General features: G+C 48.3%; 1 non-coding gene across 1 annotated transcript; it reads left to right on the top strand.

Moving 5' to 3' along the window:
- The first annotated feature begins 24,227 nt into the window (after nucleotides 1-24,227).
- On the top strand, nucleotides 24,228-24,300 carry TRNAV-AAC (transfer RNA valine (anticodon AAC)). The gene has a single exon. It is a non-coding gene; the product is annotated as a tRNA-Val (tRNA).
- Nucleotides 24,301-25,619: the final 1,319 nt, after the last annotated feature.

The following is a 25,619-nucleotide window of genomic DNA, read 5'->3' as shown; positions in this document are numbered from 1 at the left end:
CCAATTTTCTGCAGTTACCAAAAACGAGTAAAAATGAAATTAGAAAGAAAAGAAAAGCATCATGGTGGATGCTTTTACCTCCCCCCTGATGTTTTCTTTACCCTCTAAGCCTTTAAACATGATTTTCTTTATTTAACCTAAAAAAAGGGCCTATAAAGGGATACAGAATTCTCTTCTGCCAACCAGCTTCCTTAGTTTCTCCTTTCAATGTTTCCAAGCAAGATTGTTGCTCTGTTTCAAACTCTCAGTCCTCCAGCTCCTGCCAAAGCATTCTCAGCATTAGAAGGGCTTTGAATTTGTTGTTCTTTCTCTCTTTTTTTAAATGTAAAGGTAACTGTTTTTTTTTAATCTGATAGATTCCCTCCTTTAACCATATGCCCTTCCGCCTCCCCAATGGCTCATTCCCTAACATCACAACCTGTTGGTCTGTATTCATTGTCATGGTGGAATGAGCAGCCAGTCATAGAAAAAGGGGCGTGTGAAGAGTGGAATGTGAGCAACTAGTTCTTGGGGGCCGGGGGGTGGGGTGGGGTGGAGAATGCTGCATCACACCTAGCCAGACAGCAAGAGGCTGCAAACAAAGGAAACATGCCATGCTAGAGTTTTCCTTCTCATCCCTAGGAGTCACTTGGTTAATAGATATGGCGTTTCAAGTTCCTGCCTCCTCAGATCTAGATTTCTGTTTACGGTCTGTGACAGCTTCCGATCTTCCTCCCCGATTGTTATGTGCCCGGCTAGGGTTGCCAGGTGTCCTGGTTTTTGACCGGAAAGCCCAGTCAAAAGGGGACCTGTACAGTGTCCTGTCAGATGTACTGACCAGACACCAAAAGTCCAGTTACTATGCCAGCTCCAGCTCAGCTGGAGCCGCCTCCAATTTGCATTTCATGGGCAGGCAGGCTCCGCATCAGGACCCGCAGCTCCTGTCCTAGCCCGAGAGCAGAGGAAGCCCAGCTGGTTTGTGTGTGTGTGTGTGAGGGGCGGGTGAGGAAGGTGGAGAGGATTGAACGACAAGGAAGGTAAAGTGGGGAGAGCAGCAGGGAAGGGAGGCTGAGGAGTAAGTGGAAGGGTCTTCGGGGAAGGGGCAGTGGGTGGGGCCTTGGGGAAAGATGCGGGGCAGGGGCGGAGCCTTGGGGAAGAGGTGGGACAGAGGGCGGGGCTTTGGGGGAAGAGGCATAGCAGGGGCACGGGAGGTTCCAGTTCTCCTGCTGTAGCGTCTGGTTTTCAGAAATTAGAAAGTTGGCAACCCTATGCCCGACCTACCACCAGAGATGTAAAACTATATATAAAGTAGAACAACAAAGACACAGACAGAGACAGACAGACAAAGCAGGCTGCCACCTAAAACAGAAAGGCACATCTCCCACCACTTTACCCTAGGCTGTCTCTCTGCAAACTGATTTCTGTTAGACTCAGAACACATACTTCCCTACAGCACTGCTTAGCCTTCAAGCAGGAGCCAGGAACCCCCCGTGAAATGTAAAGTGACAGCCTACAATTTAGCACGGTTTTCAAAACACCTTACTGGTCTCTTAACACAAATGTTGCATGTTTTCAGAGCTGTGGTGCTGGAGGAGAGGGGACAGTCTTCATTATCTCCCTCTAGACATCCCTCACCAATAGAAAGCTTGGGCCACTGGCAGTGTTCTTCAGGGCTTCACCTGTTCTGTTCCCAGGGGTGACTTTACCCATGTCAGCTATACCCTATCCAATGAGAAACAAAGGTGGAGAAAGTGTAACAGAGGAGGTCTGTCTGGGGATGGGGGGTATTGCATGGAGAACTGCTAGGTCTGGGTAATCAAATAAAGAGCCAAGGTGGGTACTGGTGGTCGGGAACCCTAAGGGGGATGGAGTCATCCATCTGCCATCCAGACCGGGAAACTTGTGAAGTGTGCTGCTTGCCTGGAGCTAGAATTCAGGATGTGACGGAGTGTCTGCCGAGACTGAGCAAGCCCTCAGACCGCTATCCCTCCCTACTTCTCCACATGGGCACCAATGATATGCCAAGAATGACTTTGAGCAGGTTACTGCAGACTATGTGGCTCTGGGAAGAAGGATAAAGGAGTTTGAGGTGCAAGTCGTGTTCTCGTCCATCCTCCCTGTTGAAGAAAAAGGCCCAGGTAGGGACCATCGAATTGTGGAAGTAAATGCGTGGTTGTGCAGGTGGTGTCAGAGAGAGGGCTTATTCTTCGACCATGGGATGTTGTTCCAGGAAGAAGGATTGCTAGGAAGAGGTGGGATCCACCTAATGAAGAGAAGGAAGAGCATCTTCACAGGCAGGGGTGCTAACCTAGTGAGGAGGGCTTTAAACTAGGTTCGCTGGGGGATGGAAACCTAAGCCCTGAGGTAAGTGGGAAAGTGGGATACTGGGAGGAAACACAAGGAGGAGGGTTTAACAGGGGAGGCCTCCTGATTCATACTGAGAAAGTAGGGCAATTGGCTAGTTATCTTAGGTGCCTGTACGTGAATGCAAGAAACCTGGGAAACAATCTGGAAGAATTGGAAGTCCTGGCACAGTCAAGGAACTATGATGTGATTGGAATAACAGAGACTTGGTGGGGTAATTCACATGACTGGAGTACTGTCATGGATGGATATAAACTGTTCAGGAAGGACAGGCAGGGGAGAAAAGGTGGACGAGTTGCACTGTATATAAGAGAGCAGTATGACTGCTCAGAGCTCCAGTATGAAACTGGAGAAAAGCCTGTTGAGAGTCTTTGGGTTAAGTTTAGAGGCAGAGCAACAAGGGTGACGTTGTGGTGGGCGTCTGCTATAGACCACCAGACCAGGAGGATGAGGTAGACGAGGTTTTCTGCAAACAACTAATAGAAGTTTCCAGATCACAGGCCCTGGTTCTCATGGGGGACTTCAGTCACCCTGACATCTGCTGGGAGAACAATACAGCAGTGCACAGTCAATCCAGGAAGTTTTTAGAGAGAGTTGGGGACAACTTCCTAATCCAAGTGCTGGAGGAACAAACTAGGGGCTGTGCTCCTCTTGACCTGCTGCTCACACACAGGGAAGAATTGGTAGGGGAAGTTGAAGTGGGTGACAACCTGGGCAGCAGTGACCATGAGATGGTTGAGTTCAGGATCCTGACAAAAGGAAGAAAGAAGAGCAGCAGAATATGGACCCTGGACTTCAGAAAAGCAGACTTTGACTCTCTCAGGGAACTGATAGGCAGGATCCCCTGGGAGGCTAATATGAGGGGGAAAGGAGTCCAGGAGAACTGGCTGTATTTTGAAGAAGCCTTATTGAGGGTGAAGGAACAAACCATGCTGGTGTGCAGAAAGAACAGCAAATATGGCAGGTGACTAGCTTGGCTTAACAGAGAAATCTTCGGTGAGCTTAAACACAAAAAGGAAGCTTACAAGAAGTGGAACTCAGACAGACAACTAGGGAGGAGTATAAAAATATTGCTCAAGTATGCAGGGGTGTAATCAGAAAGGCCAAACCACAATTGGAGTTGCAGCTAGCAAGGGATGTAAAGGGTAACAAGAAGGGTTTCTACGGGTATGTTAGCAACAAGAAGGAGGTCAGGGAAAGTGTGGGACCCTTACTGAATGGGGGAGGCAACATAATGACAGATGATGTGGAAGAAGCTGAAGAACTCAATGCTTTTTTTGCCTCAGTCTTCACAGGCAAGGTCAGCTCCCAGACTGCTGCACTGGGCAGCACAGTATGGGGAGGAGGTGAGCAGCCCTCAGTGGTGAAAGAACAGGTTAAGGACTATTTAGAAAAGCTGGACATGCACAGGTCCATGGGGCCAGATCTAATGCTTCCAAAGGTGCTGAGGGAGTTGGCTGATGTGATTCAGAGCCATTGACCATTATCTTTGAAAACTCATGGCAATCATGGGAGATCCCAGACGCTTGAAAAAAGGCAAGTCTAGTGCCCATCTTTCCAAAAAAGGAAAGAAGAAGAATGTGGGGAATTACAGACCCATCAGCCTCACCTCAGCTCCTGGAAAAATCATGGAGCAGGTCCTCAAGCAATCCATTTTGAAGCACTTGGAGGAGAGGAAGGTGATCAGGAACAGTCAACATGGATTCACCAAGGGCAAGTCATGCCTGACCAACCTGATTGTCTTCTATGATGAGATAACTGGCTCTGTGGATATGGGGAAAGCGGTGGACGTGATATACCTTGACTTTAGCAAAGCTTTTGATAATGGTCTCCCACAGTATTCTTGCTAGCAAGTTAAAGAAGTATGGATTGGATGAATGGACTGTAAGGTGGATAGAAAGCTGGCTAGATTGTTGGGCTCAATGGGTAGTGATCAACGTCTCAATGTCTAGTTGGCAGCTGGTATCAAACAGAGTGCCCCAGGGGTCAGTCCTGGGGCTGGTTTTGTTCAACGTCTTCATTAATTATCTGGATGATGGGATGGATTGCACCCTTGGCAATGACACTAAGCTGAGGGGAGAGGTAGATATGCTAGAGGGTAGGGATAGGGTCCAGAGTGACCTAGACAAATTGGAGGACTGGGTCAAAAGAAATCTGACGTTCAACAAGGACAAGTGAAGAGTCCTGCTCTTCGGACGGAAGAATCCCATGCACTGCTACAGGCTGGGGACCGACTGGCTAAGCAGCAGTTCTGCAGAAAAGGACCTGGGGATTACAGTGGACGAGAAGCTGGATATGAGTCAGCAGTGTGCCCTTGTTGCCAAGAAGGCTAATGGCATATAGGCTACATTAGTAGGAGCATTGCCAGCAGATCAAGGGAGGTGATTATTCCCCTCTATTCGGCACTAGTGAGGCCACATCTAGTCTATTGCGTCCAGTTTTGCCCCCCCCCACTACAGAAAGGAGGAGGACAAATTTGAGAGAGTCCAGCGGAGGGCAATGAAAATGATTAGGGGGCTGGAGCACATGACTTATGAGCAGGGCCGTCCCTAGCTATTTTGGTGCCCTACACAGCCCAACAGGCCTCCGCGGGGGGGCTGTGTGGGGGACGGGGATGGGAAGGCTGGCCACTTCCTGCAGGAAGTGGAGTGACCTGGCCCCAGCCTGCTCTGCTCCCCTGGCTCCCAGGCTTGCGGGGAGCGGGGAACCTCCCCTCAGCACTTGGCGGCGGCATAGCTGGGAGCCAGGGGAGCGGAGCAGGCTGGGGCCAGGTTGCTCCACTTACCGGTGAGTGCAGACCTGGCCACTTCTGGAGTCCTCAGGGGAGTGGGGGCAGGACTGGGGCAGAGCAGGGGCGGGGTCCTGGGGAAGAGCTAGAGCAGGGGCTGGAGCAGCACGCAGCTGTGCAGGGCACCAGGAAATTTGGTGCCCCAAATTTCCTGGTGCCCTACGCAGCTGCGTACTTTGCGTATGGGTAAGGATACCTCTGCTTATGAGGAGAGGCTGAGGGAACTGGGCTTATTTAGTCTGCAGAAGAGAAGAGTGAGGGGGGCATTTGATAGCAGCCTTCAACTACCTGAAGGGGGGTTCCAAAGAGGATGGAACTAGGCTGTTCTCAGTGGTGGCAGATGACAGAACAAGGAGCAATGGTCTCAAGTTGCAGTGGGAGAGGTCTAGGTTGGATATTAGGAAAAACTATTTCTCTAGGAGGGTGGTGAAGCACTGGAATGGGTTACCTAGGGAGGTGGTGGAATCTCCATCGTTAGAAGTTTTTAAGGCCTGGCTTGACAAAGCCCTGGCTGGGATGATTTAGTTGGGGATTGGTCCTGCTTTGAGCAGGGTGTTCGACTAGATGACCTCCTGAGGTCTCTTCTAACCCTAATCTTCTAATATTCTATGATTTTCCAAAGTTTGTGGTGGTTTGGGTTTCTGGCTCCACCTGTTACAGAGAGAGGAGCTAATCACTCAGCTTCAGCCCTGGAACTGACCATCCACAAACTTGGGCGCAGGGGATGTGGTGTTCAGACTTTGAGGAGTCTGTGGCAGATTGGAGAGAGCACACAGCCTGCAGAGAGCAGCCATAGCTGCAGTTCCTGGGCTCTCCTCCCTGCAGGGACTGATTGCTGCTGTGTTCCTGCCCCAAAGAGAGCAGGGAAGAGTGGAGAGGAAGTGAGGCCGAGCAGGCAACCTCCTTAAAGCAAAGTATTAATTACCCAGAACAGGAGCATTTCAGAAAAAGACAATCAGGAAAACAGTGTGTACACAGATCTAGCTTTCTGCTAAGGCTTACCATTCGGTGGATGTGGGAAGACCTGACTTCTTTATACTCCCTCCCAGAGGCTCTCTCTGGGTATGTTGACAGTGAGCTGGAGAGCATGCTTCCCAGTAGGGGAACAGACACATGCTAGCATAGGTGCCAACTTCATGGGTGCTCCAGGACTGGAGCACCCATGGGAAAAAAATAGTGGGTGCTCAGCACCCACCGGCAGCTCCATGGATCAGTGCCTCTCCCTCCCCCGCAGGACCTCCCGCCCATTGGCGGCCCCGCCAATCAGTTCCTCCCCCTCCTCCCAGCGCCTTCCGCCTGTTTAGCGGTGTGCAGGAGGCGGGGGTGGGAAGAGGCTGATGGGGGCGGGAAGAGACAGGATGGGGTGGAGGCTTGGAGGAAGAGGTGGAGTGTGGGCGGGGCCTGGGGCGGAGCGGGGTGTCAAGCCCCCCCCACGGCAACTCAGAAAGATGGCACCTACGCATACTAGTATTGCTTGAGCTAGTGCACTAAACATAGCAGTGTAGCCAGGGCACCATGGATGGCAGCTTGGACTAGCCACATGAGTGCAAACCCACCTGGAGCCCTGGGATATGTACTTGGGCAGCTAGCCTGAGCCTCTGCCCATGCTATCCTAGCTACACTGCTGCTTTAGCATGCTAGCTTGGGCAAAGTTTGCACGTGTCGGTCTCCCTAACCTAAGAAGCATGCTCCTCACTGCAGTTGTGGCATACGTTATGTCAGCCTGTCTTCCCTAGACAGCGGCTGACAAGTGCCCCTCCCCACTTCTTCCCTGGAGAAAGGTTTTATAACCGTGTAGTGTCCTTTGGATCTTCAGGCTCCTTGCTGGGGCAAAACAAGCCTTGCAACTTGTTGGAGCTAGGATCCTTCAAAGAAACAGCTTTTCCCTTTGTCTTTCAAGTGTGTGCTGCAGTGTCCTTAACTTGATCTACTGAGCTAGTAAGGGGGGTGGGGGAGAGGGAGAAAACCTTTTGTAGTGATAATCAAGGTGGGCCATTTCCAGCAGTTGACAAGAACATCTGAGGTACAGTGGAACCCCGACCAGGGGTATTCTATCTGCTACCCAAGATCCATAAACCTGGAAATCCTGGACGCCCCATCATCTCAGGTATTGGCACCCTGACAGCAGGATTGTCTGGCTATGTAGATTCTCTCCTCAGGCCCTACGCTACTAGCACTCCCAGCTATCTTCGAGACACCACTGACTTCCTGAGGAAACTACAATCCACCGCTGATCTTCCTGAAAACACCCGTCCTGGCCACTATGGATGTAGAAGCCCTCTACACCAACATTCCACACAAAGATGGACTACAAGCCGTCAGGAACAGTATCCCCGATAATGTCACGGCAAACCTGGTGGCTGAACTTTGTGACTTTGTCCTCACCCATAACTATTCCACATTTGGGGACAATGTATACTTTCAAATCAGCGGCACTGCTATGGGTACCTGCATGGCCCCACAGTATGCCAACATTTTTATGGCTGACTTAGAACAACGCTTCCTCAGCTCTCGTCCCCTAATGCCCCTACTCTACTTGTGCTACATTGATGACATCTTCATCATCTGGACCCATGGAAAAGAAGCCCTTGAGGAATTCTACCATGATTTCAACAATTTCCATCCCACCATCAACCCAAGCCTGGACCAGTCCATACAACAGATCCACTTCCTTGACACTATAGTGCTAATAAGTGATGGTCACATAAACACCACCCTGTACCGGAAAGCTACTGACCGCTATTCCTACCTACATGCCTCCCGCTTTCACCCAGACCACACCACACGATCCATTGTCTACAGCCAAGCTCTACGGTACAACCGCATTTGCTCCAACCCCTCAGACAGAGACAAACACCTACAAGATCTCTATCAAGCATTCTTACAACTACAATACCCACCTGCTGAAGTGAAGAAACAGATAGACAGAGCCAGAAGAGTACCCAGAAGTCACCTACTACAGGACAGGCCCAACAAAGAAAATAACAGAACGCCACTAACCATCACCTTCAGCCCCCAACTAAAACCTCTCCAACGCATCATCAAGGATTTACAACCTATCTTGAAGGATGACCCATCACTCTCACAGATCTTGGGAGGCAGGCCAGTCCTTGTTTACAGACAGTCCCCAACCTGAAAATACTCACCAGCAACTACACACCACACAACAGAACCACTAACCCAGGAACCTATCCTTGCAACAAAGCCCTTTGCCAACTCTGTCCACATATCTATTCAGGGGACACCATTATAGGGCCTAATCACATCAGCCACACTATCAGAGGCTCGTTCACCTGCACATCTACCAATGTGATATGTGCCAGCAATGCCCCTCTGCTATGTATATTGGTCAAACTGGACAGTCTCTACGTAAAAGAATAAATGGACACAAATTGGACGTCAAGAATTATAACATTCAAAAACCAGTCGGAGAACACTTCAATCTCTCTGTTCACTCAATTACAGACCTAAAAGTGGCAAATCTTCAAGAAAAAAACTTCAAAAACAGACTCCAACAAGAGACTGCTGAATTGGAATTAATTTTCAAACTGGATACAATTAACTTTCTCTTGAATAGAGACTGGGAGTGTATGGGTCATTACACAAAGTAAAACTATTTCCCCATGTTTATTTCTTCTCCCCCCCATTGTTCCTCACATGTTCTTGTCAACTGCTGGAAATGGCCCACCCTGATTATCACTACAAAAGGTTTTCTTCCTCCCTCCCGCTCTCCTGCTGGTAATAGCTCATCTTATGTGATCACTCTCCTTACAGTGTGTATGGTAACACCCATTGTTTCATGTTCTCTATGTATATAAATCTCCCCACTGTATTTTCCACTGAATGCATCCGATGAAGTGAGCTGTAGCTCACGAAAGCTTACGCTCAGATAAATTGGTTAGTCTCTAAGGTGCCACAAATACTCCTTTTCTTTTTGCGAATACAGACTAACACGGCTGCTACTCTGAAATCTATTCCGTCACACTCCCCTTATTGCTTCACAACCAATTAAGGGCCGTAGCTAAAATTGACAATTCAGCACTAACATGCGGGATATCTTCATTGTCACCATCCCTTCAGCGGTGGCTGCCAAACCACTCCTAGAGCCTACAAGGGAAAAACGAACTGCAAGAGGAGGATGCCTGGCTCCTGAACAAACACCATTCTGTGAGATATGGTATGGAAATTGCTAAGTTCAGTGCTATGACAAATCTCTCTCCTCCGTGAGAGGGATGCAGTACATTTGCAAGGCAGCTTTGGAAGTCCTGAATAAATTACAGTTGCCTTTTTGAAGTAACGATCAACTATTAAATATTCACACACAGACCCAGAACACACATAGGAAAAGCAGCTCATTACATTAAGTAATGAATTACTATTTCTAATTACTTATAGTAGTTAATTACTTCTAATTATTATACTGAGTAATAAATATCTACTTCTAATTATGCTGTGGGTACAGTCATAGCAGTTAGAAATGCAATTTGCACAGTTGTTTACATCACAAACATGTTTAAGTAATTGTGCTTCCATAATTATATGGAATGGTTGGTGGTAAATAATGTAACTCATTTTGTAGCTTCAGCTGCCATTTGACTGCAGTTTGTGGGTGGGTGGCTGGTTTTTAGGAGGTGCCTATCTGAGGAATACCTATTATTATTTAAAGCCTACATGCTTTGCAGCGTGTGAGTTTTCCTTAACGGATTCTTTGGGGAACATGAACCGCATTATTAAACTTACACTGTGGTTCACATTTCTATTCACCCTGAGCACATCCAAATTCCCTAGAAGCACTGGCCAAATCCTGCTGCCCTACTCAGGGTAAGTCACACTCCCTACCCTTCACCCCTAGAGCCAAGAAATACTGGAGGATAGAGAGATCGGGGGAGGGGATAACCTTCCATATAAATCTCACAGGAGTTCCCTCATGCCATGCTTGCCCTCCCACCCATGGGCTGAGTTAAGGGGGCCTGCTCTCAGAATGAATTGGTTTCCTGCAGATCCACATGAGTGGCCCATTTATTCTGCACCAAGGGAGTAATGCTGTCAGAGCTTCCACTGGTTATGGCTGCAAGCAGTGGCTCCCTGATGAGGGTTGTATTAATTTCCAGATTTTCTCTGTGGGGTTAGTAGGGAGGAGGTGTGTGCATCTCCCATTTGAACACCAACCTTTCCAACCCAGACCCGCCCCAAACCCTGCCCTGGAGTTGATCTCCACCCTGCAGAGAGTCTTCTATAGTGATCCAAGAAAGGGGTGTGAGGGCCATACAGCAGAGGCTGTCTGACCAATCTGGGACGTGCAACATTTATGCACAGAAGGACCCACAAGGGAGGTGTGAGCTCGACTCAAGTTCACACTCAATCCTTACTTGCACATGGACCTCAGTCTGAGCTTAACTTGAGTCGGGCCTTCAGGATTTGGCCCTCTTTTATTTCTTAATTTCTCCTGCACCCAATTTTGCATCTGCATTTATAATAACCCCCTGTAACATCAGCACTGGTTGCTGTGGAAACAATGATGTCACAAGGAGAGAGGTATAGCATGCCATCCAGCGAAGCATCAGGGGCAGAAGCAAATAAGCTCCAAAGAATCAGCAATCCTGTTTATGATAGACACATCCTTGCTTTTTGGTAAACAGAGAGAGAAAAGAAATACAGCACATTTATGAAACATGATAAATTACTTCTCAAATCATTTTAAGTTTTCTATGAGGCCCCTATGGATCTTTTAAAAATTAAGACATTGAAAAGTTCACTTCACCCCCAGCAGTGCATAATACCTCTAAAAGAGACATTTGGGCTAGTGGAGGAATACCCAGCAGTGCTGGGAAAAGCAAAACCCAACTTACACTAATATTTTGTTGTCGATGGTGGATTGTACCTGAATCTCATGTTGGAGGGGGAAGGGGGGAAGAGGGGGACTATGTGCCAATTTGTTGGGATGAGAGGGATGCTATAAAGAAGAAAACAATGTCAGAAATGTGGATTACCTGTGAATTGGACTCCAGGGCCTTCATGCTGCTTTAAAGTGAGCTAGTCTATGCTGTGTCTGCATTATGGGGCTTATGCATCTTCCCCCTACTGTGGCGCTAAACAACACAGGGGAAATGGAATCAAAATGGAATCAAAGCCTTCATATTTTGGAACGCACCTCAATAGGGTTAACAGGTATCTGGTTTTGAACAGGAACGCCTGGTCAAAAAGGGACCCTGGCAGCTCCGGTCAGCACCACTGACCAAGCCTCTAAAAGTCCAGTCAGCGGCGCAGCGAAGCTAAGGCAGACTCCCTGCCTGCTCTGATGCTGTTCGGTTCCCAGAAGCATCCAGCATGTCCCTGGGGACCCTAGGCACAGAGGTGATCAGGGGGCTCCAAGCGCTGCCCTGCCCCGAGAGCCAGCTCCACAGCTCCCACTGGCCGGGAACGCAGTCAATGGCAGCTGCGGGGGTGGCGCCTGCAGGTGCGGGCAGCGTGCAGAGCCCCCTGGCTCATCTGCCTAGGGGCCGCAGGGACATGCCAGATGCTTCCAGGAGCCGCGTGGAGCCAGGGCAGGCAGGGAGCCTGCCTTAGCCCTGCTGTTCCGTGGACCAGGAGCCAACTGAGGTAAGCGCCACCTGGCTGGAGCCCATATCCCAAACTTCCTCCAGCACCCCAACCCCTTGCCCCAGGTCAGAACTCCCTCCTGCACCCTAACACCCTCCCAGAGCCCACATCCCAGCCCCAGCCCTGAGCCACCTCCTACGTCACAAACCTCTCATCCCTGGCCCCACCCCAGAGCCCTCACCTCCAGCTAGAGCCCTAACCCCCTCCCACACCCCAACCCCCTGCCTCAGCCCGGTGAAAGTGAGGGCTGGGGAGAGTGAGCGATGGAGGGAGCGGGAATGGAGTGAGCGGGGTGCGAGGCCTCAGAAGGGGTGGGCCGGGGCAGGGCCTCGGGAGAGGGGCGGGAGAGGGGGCGGGACAAGGGTGTTCAATTTTGTGCCATTAGAAAGTTGGCAACCCTACGTCTCAGCAGTCAAAATCCATCAAAACAAAATATTGTTCTGGGTGTGTTTAGAGATTTCATGGTCCTTTCTCATCTCTGAAAGGGCCTGATTCCAGTCCCACTGATGTCAGGGGGAGTTTTGCCCTTGACTTTAATGACGGCAGGATGCTGTCTATGGGTTTGATCCTGGAAATGTGCCCAGCGGAGTGCTTACTACCCTGAGTACTCCAGCTGGTAGTATTTTCAGGAGTGGGCCCACGTCATACAAACTCATCTTATTTAACATTCTAACCAAGTTATACACCACAAGCAGAAATTGTGTTAAAACTGCCTCGCTAAATTACTATTTTGTTCTGCCTTTGTAGCTCTCTTGGGTCTTCAGTTCTAATTGAGGTGTTGGTTTCGGTTTCTGAGGATGTGGGGATACAGTGTAAAGTAGGCAGTGATAAGATTATGACTATTCTACTCCCAAATGGGGAACAGAGAGCTATAATTCTGCTAATTATCATGACTAATTATCTGTATTCAGAAGTGAAAAATCAGAAGGCCTAGATCACTGCCTCCAACTGTTAATAATGGATTATTGAATGGCAGTACATGAGACTACAGGGATGGCTTCTACCACCATTACCACCAGTGATGAGATTGGGATGAGTTTCCAGTATCATAAAATCATTTGGCCCTGGAGTTTGAGAACATTTCAGTGCGAAGAAGGGAAGTACATGCTGTTACTTGAGTTAATCAAGGTGAAGCTCAACACAGAGGACTCAATTGTCATGCTTAGCCTGATTTACAGCTGGTGTCTATCCAGTTCCACACAGAGGGTCAGATCCACTGAAAATGGGCTCTGGTGGGTCCAGTGGAGCAATGGTGACTTATTCCAGCTCAGAATCTGTCCCTGAGTTCTCAGATTTGCACTTAGTCATCTACAGCCAGATTTTTAAAGGTATTTAGGCACCTAAAGATGATCAAAAGTGCCTAGGCCCCTAACTCCCATCAAGACTCTGTCCCCTAAATAGCAATCTGTGGACCTGGATGTTAGGATATAGATATTCAGGCCTGTCTGCAAAGGCCTATACTTTAAGAATTTAGGTGTATGTTTATCATTTAGCTAGTTATAGAGGTATAAAAGAAAGAATCAAAATCTCTGTCTGCCGGTGTAAGGGCCTTCTCTTACTGTGACAGTCTGAGGCCCTGTTCTTAGGCTAAGGCCTTTGGCTAAGCAGCAGAGGCAGCCATAAGCTGGGAAGCGACCAGTCAAATCCTCACATTCCAACCTAGTCACATTGAAATAAGGTGCTATTGGGCTGTTAGGAATACAATCCTGTCCTGATAATGCCTATCGCCTCCAGAGAAAGGGAAGTGCCTAGAAGATGGAAAAGGAAACTTAGTTTGATAGCATCCTGTCTGGCAAGAACTCACTTATCAATAGCTGGGATGTGAAATCCTCATTTCTTTAAAAAGAAAAGGAGTACTTGTGGCCAGTGGTGAGCTGGAGCCAGTTCGCTAAAACTGGTTGTTAAATTTAGAAGCCCTTTTAGAACCAGTTGTTCCGCGAGGGACAACTGGTTCTAAAAGGGCTTCTAAATTTAACTGTCCAAAAGGGTGGCCAAAAGTGGCGCCTTAAGCGCCGACTCCATGGGTGCTCCAGCTCTGGAGCACCAAAGGGGAAAATTTGGTGGGTGCAAAGCACCCACTGGCAGCTCCCCACCCCAACGCTGGCCCCAGCTCACCTCCACTCTGCCTCCTCCCCTGAACATGCCGCCCCGCTCTGCTTCTCCGCCCCCCACCCCAGCTTCCCGCGAATCAGCTGTTCGGCGGGAAGCTGGGGCAGGCTGAGAAGCAAGCAGTGGCTTCCCGCTCAGGCCCAGGGAGGCGGAGCGGAGGTGAGCTGGGGCGAGGGGGGCGGCGCGAAGAGGGCTGCCCGCGCCACAGCAGATAACCCTGGGTGGGGGGTGCAGGGGAACCGCTCCCCGCCCCAGCTCACCTCCTCCACCCTTGGCCTGAGCAGGAAGCCGCAGCCTGCTTCTCAGTCCTCCCCGGCTTCCCGCTGAACAGCTGATTGGCGGGAAGCGGGAGAAGGGGGGCGCGGAGAAGCAGTGCAGGGCGGCGCATTCAGGGGAGGAAGCGGAGGCAGAGCGGAGGTGAGCTGGGGCTGGAGGCAGGGCAGGAGCTGCCGGTGGGTGCTCTGCACTCACCAAATTTTCCCCGTGGGTTCTCCAGCCCCAGAGCACACAGGGAGATGGTGCCTAAGGCGCCACTTTTCATGTGATCAGTGGGGGGAGCAGCTGCTCCCCCTGCTCCCCCCCGGCTACGCTCCCCCGCCCCTAAGAGCCAGAGGGACCTGCCGGATGCTTCCTGGGAGCTGCCCCAGGTAAGCACCGCTGGGACTCCCCACCTTGCCTCCCGACAGGTGCTTCTGGCGCTTAGGGGTGGGGTGGGCACCCACTATGGTGGCCCATGAGACCCTCCTGCCCGGTTCTGGGGGAAGTCAGGGGACAGGGGAGGGGGGTGGATGGGGCAGAGGTCCTGGGGGGAGGTGTCAAGGAACGTGGTGGGGGGGGGGTTGGATGGGGCAGGAGTCCCGGGAGGCGGGGGTGGGCAACGACCCCCTCGTGGGGTGAGGAGGGAACCCGTTGTTAAGATTTTGGCAGCTCAACACTGCTTGTGGCACCTTAGAGACTAACAAATTTATTTGAGCATAAGCTTTCGTGAGTTGCAGCTCACTGTAGTCCCCATTTCCCTGTTTGTCTGTATTATCACTGTCTGGTTCTGTGATTGTTTCTGTCTGCTGTATAATTAATTTTGCTGGGTGTAAACGAATTAAGGTGGTGGGATATAAATGGTTAAAGAATCATGTTACAATATGTTAGGATTGGTTAGTTAAATTTCAGTAAAATGATTGGTAAAGGTATAGCTAAGCAGAACTCAAGTTTTACTATATAGGCTTCTGTCAATCAGGAAGAAGGGAGGTGGAATGGGGAAGGGGGAACTGGAATCATGTTTTGCTAAGGGGCAGGAAATTGGAAGCATGTTTTGCTAAAGGTGGGAATGGGAACAGGGACACAGGCAAGGTTCTGTGGTGTCAGAGCTGGGAAGGGGGACACTAAAGAAGGAAATTGGAATCATTGCTTGCTGGAAGTTCACCCCAATAAACATTGAATTGTTTGCACCTTTGAACTTCGGGTATTGTTGCTCTCTGTTCATGCGAGAAGGACCAGGGAAGTGAGCGGGTGAAGGAATAAACCCCTAACACTGGACACCTGCTATTAAGCACTTCTGATTAAGTTTCACACCAGGTCTCAAGTGTGTGGAAAGGTCGGGGCCATGTCCAAAACAGACAGCCATTCTCTTGTAAGGAAATGATTACTTTATGCTGTACGATAAAATCATCAAGGCTTGTGAACAAGCATGAATCTGTCATCTTTTCCGCTACTGAATTTCCCCTCTTTGGGTGTGTTCTCCCATGTACTGTGAGAAGAAATGAGACTTGGATCCTTACTCCAGTCTCTTCCTAATCCTGCAAAAGTTAGGATGCCTCCGTACAAACAGCCCCTGTGAGTGCTTGACAGGACTCAGCACTGATCCCTTGACCTAATTAAGACATTGGCCAGATCCTCAGTCTTGGTCTTGTAATCATATGGTGCTTCATTGACTTCAATGGAATAACGCTGATTGACCCGAGCTAAGTATCTGGCCTATTGTATTTACAAGCTTCAAAGCGAGTTCCATGTAGTCTTCAGACAGTGGAGGGGAAGCTTTCTCGAGGGCATCTGTTTAGTACCTTAATGACATCTATAAGACCACAGTTATCTTTTCTTCAGGTACATTCAAGATTACCCAGGCTCTGTGTTTTTAACTAGGAGTTCAAAAAAGAGACCAAGAAACTTCACTGGGAGTGGCTTATACCAGAGGTAGCTTTGGCACATAGTCAGTATTTGAAGTCAAGTAGCTGTTTGAGATCTAAACAATTCCCTTTGATGTGGAATAATTTTACCATGGGGCTCCCCAAGTAGAGAGAAAAGCTTGTTAACCCAACTGCAAACCCTGTTCTGGTCAATTTCACAGGCAATTCCAGTTTGGGTGAGAGTGGGGAGTCTTGGAATGCAGTGGTTCTCGACCAGCAGTACACCTACCCCTAGGGGTACGCAGAGGTCTTCCAGGGGGCACATCAACTCATCTAGATATTTGTCTAGTTTTACAACAGGCTACATAAAAAGCACTAGCAAACTAAACTAAAGCAGTCCAGCAGTACAAACTAAAGTTTCATACAGACAATGACTTGTTTATACTGCTCTCTATAATATGCACTGAAATATAAGTACAATATATATATTGTAATTGATTTATTTTATAATTAGGGTAAAAATTGGAAAGCATGCAATTCTTCAGTAATAGTGTGCTGTGACAATTTTGTATTTTTATGTCTGATTTTGTAAGCAAGTAGATTTTAAGTGAGGTGAAACTTGTGGTATGCAAGACAAATCAGACTCCTGCAAGGGCTACAGTAGTCTGGAAAGGTGGAGAGCCACTGTTCTAATGGTGCACAGATGGACCTGCGCGTGCTGTAATTATCATTGATAAAAAGTTATGGTTTGTATATCCAGTATCCATCTGACCCATTAACAGAAATTATGTTTTCTCTTGATATGTGGCTTTTAGAAGAGTTTTGAAAAGCTTTAAAGCTTTCTTTAACTTTTAGATGTGATATGATTCAAAAGTACATTGATAAACTTCATACCTCAGTTCCTCATCTGTAAAATGGGGATAATACTTTCCTGCTTCATATGAGTGTTATGTGCATAAGGCACTCAGATATGTTGATGGGAACATAAGAAAGCCATACTGGGTCAGACCAAAGGTCCATCTAGCTCATCCTGTATCCTGTTTTCCGACAGTGGCCAATGCCAGGTGCCCCAGAGGGAATGAACAGAACAGGTAATCATCAAGTGATCTATCCCCTGTCATCCATTCTCAGCTTCTGGCAAACAGAGGCTAGGGATACCGTCCCTGCTCATCCTGGCTAACAGCCATTAATGAACCTATTCTCCATGAATTTATCTAGTTCTTTTTTGAACCCGGTTATAGTCTTGGCCTTCACAACATCCTCTGGCAAGGAGATCCACAGGTTGACTGTGCGTTGTGTGAAAAAAATATTCCCTTTTCTTTGTTTTAAATCTGCTGCCTATTCATTTCATTCGGTGACTCCTAGTTCTTGTGTTATGAAAAGGAGTAAATAACATTTCCTTATTTACTTTCCTCATACCAGTCACAATTTTATAGACCTCTATCATATCCTCCCTTAGTCGTGCCTTTTCCAAGCTGAAAAGTCCCAGTCTTATTAGTCTCTCCTCAAATGGCAGCCGTTCCATACCCCTAATATTTTTTGTTACCCTTTTCTGAACCTTTTCCAATTCCAATATGTCTTTTTTGAGATGGGGCGACTACATCAGACCATCAGATGGGGACTGCTATAGTATTTGTGTGCAAGGCAGGCAATGGATAATTTCATTATGACTATGCCTAAAAAAAATGGGGCTTAATTCTGATCTCACTTACATTGTTCATCTGATCTCAGGAATAGCAGTGTCTTGAGTGACAGTTTAAAGAAAATTCACCACAAATATATATAAACACACAACAGAGCAATTTTGATTAGTTTACAACCATTCACTCACACCAATTCAAATTCCAAGTGATAAAAGCACTGGAAGAGATTCTGATCTCTGTAAGTCTGGTGCAAATAAGAAGTAACTCGTGTAAATCAGTAGTAAATGCACTTACACCAATGAAGTTTCATTGCTGCAAAGCCTGTCTGAGATCAGAATTGGGCACGTTGACTTAAATTATAATTTGCAGAGAACAAAGTCTCTTACATGGGTCTTATAGCTCAAAAATGTTTACACTTAAAATAATTCTCTGTGAATAGCACATTGGTTGGTGTTGCTGGAAGCCTCTGACGTAGGATCTAGCCGAATTTATCTCTCTAACATTCTGGTCCTTCCTGTACAATTGTCTAAAAGTAAATTATTGAAGCGCGAAATTCCCAGCATTGTGGAATCCTGTGATAGATGCTGTATGTGCAGTTATACCTACATATAAGAGGGTTGAGTTAAAAGTGCCAGCCAGACATTTAATGTTATTTCCTTAATCTTGAGCAGCTGTTATCAGAGATAGGGGGCTACAGAACCAACATAGCAAGCTCAACTATAGAGTCCCAGCAGCCATGTGCCAGAAGAGCGTATGCTTGTCATTCCAGAACGATCAGTTCCTTGCCTTTGGAACCATTCTGAGCACCATGCTGATAGCCTCTGGGTTTCCCACAAGGTCTCAGTATATAGCATCAGGAAGTCCAAATGGCATGACTGAGCAGTAAGGCACTGGTGGGTTGAACTGTATTGGTACACTGTGGATACAAGGCTTGAGGGCCTTCAACCACCCGAGAAATTGGATTATGGGAGGATGCACACCGCAGAGCACCTGACAGTATTCAGAGAATAAACTATATTGTAAAGAGATTAAAAACAAGAGGCAGAGACATTTAAAATGACTTCAAACTCTGTGTTTGGGTACTTGGGCTGGTGGTGTTAACCCCAGTGATAGATCTGTCATAATTATACAGCTATGGATATCCATTACCATCCTGCTTGCTGGAGTTTGCAGTGCCCGTTTATTACAATAATATGCTAATGTAGCACTTTTCATCTGAGGATCTCCACATTCCTTGAAAGGACACAAAAATATCATTGTTCCCATTTTTACAAACGAGAAAGCTAAAACACTGAGAGGATAAGGCTCACACTCAGCAAAACACTTAAGCACGTGCTTAACTTTAAGCTCAGGGGTAGTCCATTGACTGCAAGGGGACTACTCAGAAGTCAATGAAGTGTTTAAAGTCAATGTTCAAGTGCTTTGCGGAAATGCGGCCTAACTGATTTTCCCAGGATCATACAGCAAGTCAGTGACCAAATCCAGGTTTCCTGACAGTGTAGCCCCTCTAATTATTATACCATGAATAGAGATACAGTACAGCTTTGATTTTATGAACACCAGTCTTACAAATGGCCAGTTGTACAAACCAATTTCCTGCCCAGGGGGTGGGGGGAGGAGAGGGGAGAAATCACAGTGACGTTGATGGAGAACAAGTCAACATCCTGTCACATTCCGATGCCTTCAGTGCACTGGAAATCACTTTGTGGTGATTTGAAGAACAAGAAGAAAGCCACGCAGGCCTCCATACTTCTGCTTATGCACCATATCTACCATCATTCGGAGACTTTTGATTTTATGACTTTCTCAGTCCCTCATTCATTTGTAAAATAAGCGTTCTGCTGTAAATGGTATTTTTATTTGAAAATAACGAGTATTGCAGTAAATGCATTCTGTCCAGAGCCAGCTCCTAAAGGAGTCTTACACATCTCTTCCTGCAAAACAGTCAGGGCGTAAACATCATAATCAGCCAGAAGAAGATGTGCTCTGGTGGGTCTTGGGTATCTTGTAAAGTATGTCTACACAGCTAATAAATTAATTAATAAATGGATTAACTAAAAATAAAAAGCATGATCTTAACTCAGGTTAGCGAACCCATATTAAAATAGCAGTGAAGACACAGAGAGTTTAACTTGGATTAGCAGTGCAAATTCAGCCCCAGGCTCCCATATGGGTGTTAACTTGAGCTGCTAACCTGAGTTAAAAGCAAAGTTGCTGTGTCTTCAGTGAGATTTTAGCACGTTAGATAACCTGGGTTAAGAACAGATCTTTTTTTGTAGTGTAGACATACCTGTAGAGACACGAGGCCAAAGACAGACTACCTGCAAAGCGCACCAGTAGCCTACTAATATGCATCCTATCTTATCGTTACTGTATGGTTTGCTCAGAGTGGTCTGTTTTGAAGAGTTTATGCAGCTAGCTCCTGATTGATTCCCTTGTCTCCATCTTAGGCTACCCCTATCCTGCAACCGGAAGTGTAATTTTCAGCTTGTTTGACGTACCTGGGCTAGCTTTAAAAATAACAGCAAGGAGGCCCAGCCCTCCGGGTACATACTTGCATTGCTAGCATGCACTGCAGCCTGCACCACCATGTCCTTACTGCTATTTTTAGCATGCTAGTCAGATTAAAGCTAGCGCAGGTACATCTACATGAACAGCACTCCTCACCCCTGCCTGCAATGGAGAAATAGCCTTAGTGTAGCAATTACACACTAAGGAACAGAGATAGGGTTGCTAACTTTCTGACCGCAGAAAACCGAACACCTTTGCCCCGCCCCCTTCCCTGCCCCTTCCCCGAGGCCCTCCCCTGCCCTCACTCACTCTGTCCCCCCTCCTTCAATTGCTTGCTCTCCCTCACCCTTGCTCACTCGCTCATATTCACTGGGCTGAGGCAAGGGGGTGTGATGTGGGCTTCGGCTGGGGCATGGGCTCAAGGTGGGGCCAGAAATGAGAGATTCAGGGTGCAGGAGGGGGATCCAGGCTGGCATAGGAGGTTGGGGGGTGAGGGCTCCGGCTGGGGGTGCAGGCTCTGGGATGGGGCTAGGGATGAAAGGTTTGGGATGCAGGAGGGGGCTCCAGGCTTGGGGGTGGGGCCGAGGGGTTTGGAGTGTGGGAGGGGTCTCAGGGCTGGCGCAGGGGGCTGGGGTATGGGAGTGGGTGTGGGCTCTGGGACGGAGTTTGAGTGCGGGAGGGGGCTCAGGGCTGGGCAGCGGATTTGGCGTGCGGGAGGGGGTGTGTCATAAATATAAAGGGAAGGGTAACCACCTTTCTGTATACAGTGCTATAAAATCCCTCCTGGCCAGAGGCAACATCCTGTTACCTGTAAAGGGTTAAGAAGCTCAGTTAACCTGGCTGGCACCTGACCCAAAGGACCAATAAGGGAACAAGATACTTTCAAATTTGGGCCGGGGGGGAGGCTTTTGTTTGTGCTCTTTGTTTACATGTTTGTTCTCTCTTGGGACTGAGAGAGGCCAGACAGAAATCCATCTTCTCCAACACATCCTAATTCAAGTCTCCAATATTGCAACCAGTATAGGTAAACCAGGCAAGGCGGATCTTGTTATCTTTTGTTTTATGTGAATTTTCCCTGTGTCAAGAGGGAGGTTTATTCCTGTTTTCTGTAACTTTAAGGTTTTGGGGGGATCCTCTGTGTTTTGAATCTGAATACCCTGTAAAGTATTTTTCATCCTGATTTTATAGAGAGATGATTTTACCTTTCTTTTTTTTTAAAAATAAAATCCTTCTTTTAAGAACCTGACTGATTTTTCCATTGTTCCAAGATCCAGGGGTTTGGGTCTTTGATGATTTTGTAACAAACTGGTTAGGATATTACTCTCAAGCCTCCCTAGGAAAGGGTGTGTGTAGGGCTTGGAGGGATATTTTGCGGGAAGACGTCTCCAAGTGGTCTCTTTCTCTGTTCTTTGTTTAAAACGCTTGGTGGTGGCAGCATACTGTTCAAGGACAAGGAAAAGTTTGTACCTTGGGAAAGTTTTTAACCTAAACTGGTAAGAATAAGCTTAGGGGGTCTTTCATGCAGGTCCCCAGATCTGTACCCTGGAGTTCAGAGTGGGGAAGGAACCCTGACAAGGTGCAGGGTGCGGGCTCTGGGAGAGAGTCTGGGTGCGGGATGGGGCTCAGGGCTTGGACAGGGGATTGGGGCATGGGAAGAGGGTTGGGGTGCAGGCTCTGGGTGGCGCTTACCTCAGGAGGCTCTTAGAAACAGTCAGCATGTCCCTCCAACTCCTAGGCGCAGGAGTTACCAGGAGGGCTCCACACGCTGTCCCCGCCCAAGGTGCAGGTGCTGCTGTGAGTGCTGGCTTCGCAGCTCTCATTGGCTGGGAACCGCAGCCAATGGGAGCTGCAGAGGCAGTGCCTGCAGCCGGGGTCAGTGTACAGAGACCCCTAGCTGCTCCTGTGCCTAGGAGCCGGAGGGACATGCTGTCTGCTTCCAGGAGCTGTGCGGAGCTGGCTGCTGTGGCCAATCAGACTTTTAGCGGCCTGGTCAGGTGTGCTGACCGGAGATGCCATGCAGTGGGGTGGGATGGAACATTTTTAACATTGTGCTTACAAGGAATGAATTGTTCCCCTTTCTGAATCAGTCTGAATAACAATGTGAGTGTCTGAGCATAAGAAGGAAGATTTAAGCTACAAGAAGAGCAGTCAGGAAGATGAAATCCATCCCCCAACCCAAATTCAAGCGTGGAGTATGGCTGTCTATGTGCTGGAGTAGCAGTTGGAGCTGCTATGCAGCAGTGGCATAGGGTGTGGGCCACAGGATCAGTGCAAATATGGATCCTTCCCCAGATCTCCATCACTGTCCTCCATGCTGGCCTATGCTGTGAGATCCTTTACGCATCACACAGGTACAAAGCCATCCCTGCATGGTTGCTCTGTCTCCAGCACAGTCCCCAAATGAGGGACTCTAAGTGCCGCAGAGGAACTTGGACTGGGCTTGCACAGCGGTAACTGGGCAAATATATCTCCTGAGAGATACAAAGCCTATGTTGTGAAGGGAGAAATTAGGCTAATGGCTCTAACTGGTGGGAAGAGAAGCAACAGGGGAGGAGTTAGACACTTGAGGACATGAGACCCAAACACTGCAGACAAAGCTGCCATCTCCACGGGAAAGGGAAACAAGCCAGGGATTGTGAGGGAGCTGTCAAAGCCCAGATTGCTCCTGCCGTTTGTGCTGACCTACAGAGAGCCAGCTGCTGTGCTATTTGAATGGCTTTGGCTTGTTTTCTTAAATGGCTTTTTCTAAAGGAAATAAAACAATGCTGATATTTAAGAGAATTGCTGAAAGACGAGTGGAGCAGTGTGCAGCATGGGCAGTCGTATTCCTCTGGCTCTTGGCATCACTTGGATCATTTCTTTTTAGCAGCACTTTGGGACTGTGAGTGAGAGCCAGAGATCTGCTGAACACTGTGTGTGTGTGTGTGGGGGGGTTCGATCTAAGTTACGCAACTTCAGCTACGTGAATAACGTAGCTGAAGTCGACGTACTTAGATCGACTTACCGTGGTGTCTTCACCGTGGTGAGTCGACTGCTGCCGCTCCCCCATCGACTCCATCTGGGCCTCTCACAGCGCTGGAGTACAGGAGTCGACTGGAGAGTGCTCAGGGGTCGATTTATCGCATCTAGACTAGACGTGATAAATCTGCCCGCCGATCCGGCGGGTAGTGTAGACATACCCAGAAAGAAAAACTGGACAAAGGCACCTTAGACTGCTCTAGATTGTTTCATTCTTCCTACCTAGCCTCATTCATCACTTCAATATGTTGTTTTGGGTGGGTTTACTTGAACCCTTAGTATCTGCTGCGTACTATAGACTGCGTACTACAGGCTCACCTGATAGAAAGATACTGGCTGATCACCAGGAAGAAGAAAGAAAAGACTTGCACCTCCCTGAACTGAGCCAAAAAAACCCATGTGTGGTAAAAACATCCATGGAAGAATCAGAAAAGATGGACTGAAAATCTTCAACCAAGTCAGCATATACTGTGAATAGGCTGAGAGAGATCAGAAGTCATCAGGTGATAATGACACTGCTAAGCCCCTAAAGAGTCAGCAGCATGAAGCATTGTCTCTTTTTTGAACTCCGATGCACTAGCCAGGTACACAGGAAAAGCACTGGGAACTTTTGAATTTCATTTCCTGTTTGGTCAGCGTGGGAACTCAGCAGCACAGGTGACCATGCAGTCCCCCCAGAATCGTAGAGCGTAGAGTGTTTCTATGCTCCCACATCATCTCCATCCTTGAGGTTATCGCAGATTAGAAGATGGAAAAAATGCACTCACGATGACATGTTTTCTGAGCTCATGCAGTCCTCCTGCACTGATAGGGCACAGCTTAATGCATGGAGGCATTCAGTGGCAGAGGCCAGGAAAGAATTGCTGTGTTTGCTTAACAGAAAAGTATCATGCCTCACTAGCAATCCTGCCTGAGCCAGGTCACTGTGTCACATGCACTCCGTGCTGTGTCAGCCTTGGGCAGGGCATGACCGCTTTGTGAGCAGGAAGGCCATCGATACAGACATTGCATTAGGTAGTTTCTGTAGCTATAGAAAAAATTCCTGTGCATTCAGCAAAGTCTGTGGCAAGAGAAGAGAAACCCCATTCAAGTTGGGTTTCTGTAGTGTAGTGGTTATCACATTTGCCTAACACATGAAAGGGCCCTGGTTCAAAACCAGGTGGAAACAGGTCACTGTTTCTTTCTCTGACTCCCCTCCTGCATTTTTAGTCTTAGAACAGACTGCACTGTGAAATTTTACTTTGAATTATATCAATTATGAGTTAAATAATATGGAAGCTCTCTCTAAGTTATAGTCCCGGGTTCCTTACTCTTTCAGCTGCTCTGATAAATTAACATTTTTATTAGGGGCGGGGGAAAATTTTCATGAAGCCTTTAATAGGGACTAAATGCTATCTAGGACTCTGAAATAATCTTAACGTGGCCCATAGAGTGCAATCCTTTGTTCTGGATTTGTCATTCCACAAGTTGAACTGCTCCTTACTACTGTCCAGGCTTCATGAGCCATGGGAGCAAGGGGCAGGCTGGGGTAGGTGTGACCGCTGCTGGGAGAGCAGCCTGAGGCAGAAGCCTCCAGCTCGCATGATATTCCAGGCAGGACTGAATCTCCATGAGATGAAACTTAAAGAAGAAAATAACCTGGAGTCACTCCCATTCGGTGCTCTAAGAGGAGGATATCCATGTCTGTCCAGGCGCCCCTGATCGATCTCACCGAGGTCTGCCAGGAGCACCCAGGAGATGTACCATGGCTATCAGTCCTACTGCACCATCTGCCGTGAAGGCAAGGAGCTGCTGCTGTGTAGCAATGCAGTACCACATCTGCCAGCAGCACCCAGGAGATGTACGGTGAAGGTGAGCTGAGCAGGCTCCATGCTTGCCATGGTATGGCAACCATGGCAACGAGCTGAGCGGGGCCAGCGGCCGGGACCCAGCTGGCAGGAGCCGCTGGACAGAGCCCCAGACTGGCAGCAGGTTGAGCCGCTCAGCCTGCTGCCAGTCTGGGGCTCTGTCCGCCTCCCCGCTCAGCCCGCTGCCTGCCTGGAGTTCCAATCATCCAGGTAGGCAGCGGTCTGAGCAGGGCCGGCAGACAGGACCCTGGAAAAAAAGCGCGAAACGATTTTCTGCCGTTGCTTTCACGGAGGGAGGGAGGGGGGCCCAACGACATGTACCCAGAACCATCCGCAACAAAGTTTTTGCCCTATCAGGCATTGGGAGCTTAACTCAGAATTCCAATGGGCAGCGGAGACTGCGGGAACTGTGGGATAGGTACCCACAGTGCACCACTCTGTAAGTCGATGCTAGCCACGGTAGTGAGGACACACTCTGCCGACTTAATGTGCTTAGTGTGGACATACGCAATCAACTGTATAAAATCGAATTCTAAAAATCGACTTCTATAAAATCGACCTAATTTCGTAGTGTAGACATACCCTATCCAGAGCAGTCACAATGGAGTTCCCGGAGGCCAATACCGTCGAATTGCGTCCA

This window comes from Eretmochelys imbricata, chromosome 2 (genome assembly GCF_965152235.1).
Source record: "Eretmochelys imbricata isolate rEreImb1 chromosome 2, rEreImb1.hap1, whole genome shotgun sequence".
Taxonomy (NCBI): domain Eukaryota; kingdom Metazoa; phylum Chordata; order Testudines; family Cheloniidae; genus Eretmochelys; species Eretmochelys imbricata.
The sequence above is the reverse complement of the archived record's forward strand: the minus strand, read 5'-3'. Positions and strand labels throughout refer to the sequence as shown.